The sequence below is a fragment of the Camellia sinensis genome, chromosome 13 (assembly GCF_055761805.1).
Source record: "Camellia sinensis isolate YWXY chromosome 13, ASM5576180v1, whole genome shotgun sequence".
Classification (NCBI taxonomy): Eukaryota; Viridiplantae; Streptophyta; class Magnoliopsida; order Ericales; family Theaceae; genus Camellia; species Camellia sinensis.
Window position 1 is genome coordinate 98716052 of NC_138973.1, and position 2178 is coordinate 98718229.

A 2178-nucleotide genomic window follows, 5' to 3' on the forward strand; every position below is an offset into this window, starting at 1 on the left:
TTGATAATTTCTTAGTGTAATTATTCGGCTTGGTGATGGGATTATATTTGTTCGATTAATTTTATTTTTTATATGAAAGATATAATCAACAAACTTATTATATAAACATATCAGATCATCAAAATACAATCAAAACAAGCCTTACGAGATATGATAGCACAGTGCTATCACAACATCTTCCTCAAATCTACTAAAATGGCTAATTATTGATTATTTTTTAAAGATCATATCACATTGTCTATGTAATGATCTAAATCAACCGCATAGTGAAAGAATTCATGAGTAGCACATAGTAATCTATATAATAAGGCACAAAGGTTTTTGAAAAATGTGAAAAATGTATGTGAGATACATTTTGATCCAGTGGCTGAGGTCAATTCTAAGAATATATTAACGGTACAGATCATAATAAAGGACAAAGATTTTTGAAAATGTGAGATATATTCCCGCTCAAATATCTCTCCCTCAGCCTTCCGTCTATCCACGTCTCTCTCTCCCTTTCTGTTCTCACCCACGTCTCTCTCCCTCTGCCTTCCACCTACCGACGTCTCTCTCAGCCTTCCCTCTTTATCTCTTTCTCCCTCTCTGTTCTTCTTCTTTCCGCTTCTTCCTCTTTGTCCTTCTCCGCTGCTCATCATCACCATAGCCGGAGAGCGACACAGAGAGCGACACAGAAATCGCCATGAAAGCTCTGCTTAATTCGGACTCAACTACCATCTCCCCCATCTCCCCCATCAATCCTCGAAACTTCACTCAACCGAAGATCCAAACCTCTCTTCACTTCTCTCCAAAAGATAACCACCACCACCATTTGATTTGACGAAAAGCTGGGTTCACTGCGAAATCTGTGATTGATTTGGCCACGATTGATCAACTAGGGATTTCGGAATCTGGCAGTTTCGACTTCACATTGGAGCTCCAAGTTTCGGAAACCCAATCAGACCGTGTTGGAAGCTCAAGCCAAGGTCTGCACTGGCCCCACTCAAACTAGGCCTCTCACTGAAGAACAAGCTTTCAAGGTTTTGGACACCATTTTGAGATCAGGTCAATAAATCTCTCTCTCTCTCTCTCTCTCTCTCTCTCTCTCATACCTTTTATTTATCAAGGTTTTATTTATCAATTTGTAGTTCAATACACTCCACTTTACTTATATATCTGTCTATATCATTCCAAATGCTTCTGGGAATTTGAATGTTTCTTAATTAGCTCATTTTGACAAATTTCAATTGTTTGCGAAATTCACTCTTACTTATGTTGGAGGCTGCATAACTCAATAATAAGGTTGAGCTCGGTAATCTTTTGTTTTTGGGATAAGATTGAGAGCTAAGTAATTAATGAATCACTTTCTAAAGAGATGCCTAATGCCATTAATTTCAGGTTGGCAGTGTGTTTTTGTCTACCCATTTTCCAGAATTTCAAATTCAGTAAACTCCGTGTGGATATAAATGAAAAGGAAACTTTTGAGGTATACAGCAAACCATAATCATTGGTCATAATGCATGCTCAACCTTCAATTGGTCTATGTAATCATAGTTTTATTTAATTGATAGAGGGAGCTTCAAAATCTGGAAGATGAACAAAATAACCGTGTTCGTGGCTTTCGACAGGTGATCGATTTGATTTCTACTTCTCAGAAACTTGTTGTTGCCCACAACTCACTTAGTGAACAGCTTTCAGTCAATTTAAACTATACTGGCCAACCTATTTCCTTACATTTATTGATTTTCCACTCCTATTTTTTCCTTGGTGCAGATTTTACATTCATTTATTCAAAATTCCTTTCCTCACTACCTTCTAGCATGGATGAGTTAAGGTGTTCTGTGCGTTTGGTTTTCCCCCACATACTTGATGTCAGCCATCTGATGAAGGAAATTGGCCTTATGAAAAAGGTGACCAACTTACTTGCAGCTATTTCGTCTTTAAAAAGGCAGTTCTTTGCGCCTATTGATATAAAGATTTCTCACCAAGGCAAGTCACTCTTACATACTTGCCTCTCATGCTCACAGCATGATCTGTTTTAAGTAGTATATTGATTGGAAAATGCCTTCATGATTGGTTCTCTCAGTGACATGGAAAACCAGGGTATTTGCCAATATAGTTTCTGTCATCTTTGGAGAATTGAAATTGCTGCTAATTAATTGTATCTGATGTTTCACAAGGTAAATAGTAGTTTAATGT

At 37.4% G+C, this 2178-nt stretch overlaps 1 long non-coding RNA gene across 1 annotated transcript; it reads left to right on the forward strand.

Moving 5' to 3' along the window:
- The first annotated feature begins 485 nt into the window (after positions 1-485).
- Positions 486-1665, forward strand: LOC145805911 (uncharacterized). The gene is made up of 3 exons (XR_014348198.1): positions 486-1044; positions 1378-1465; positions 1551-1665. It is a non-coding gene; the product is annotated as an uncharacterized LOC145805911 (long non-coding RNA).
- The last annotated feature ends 513 nt before the right edge of the window (positions 1666-2178 follow it).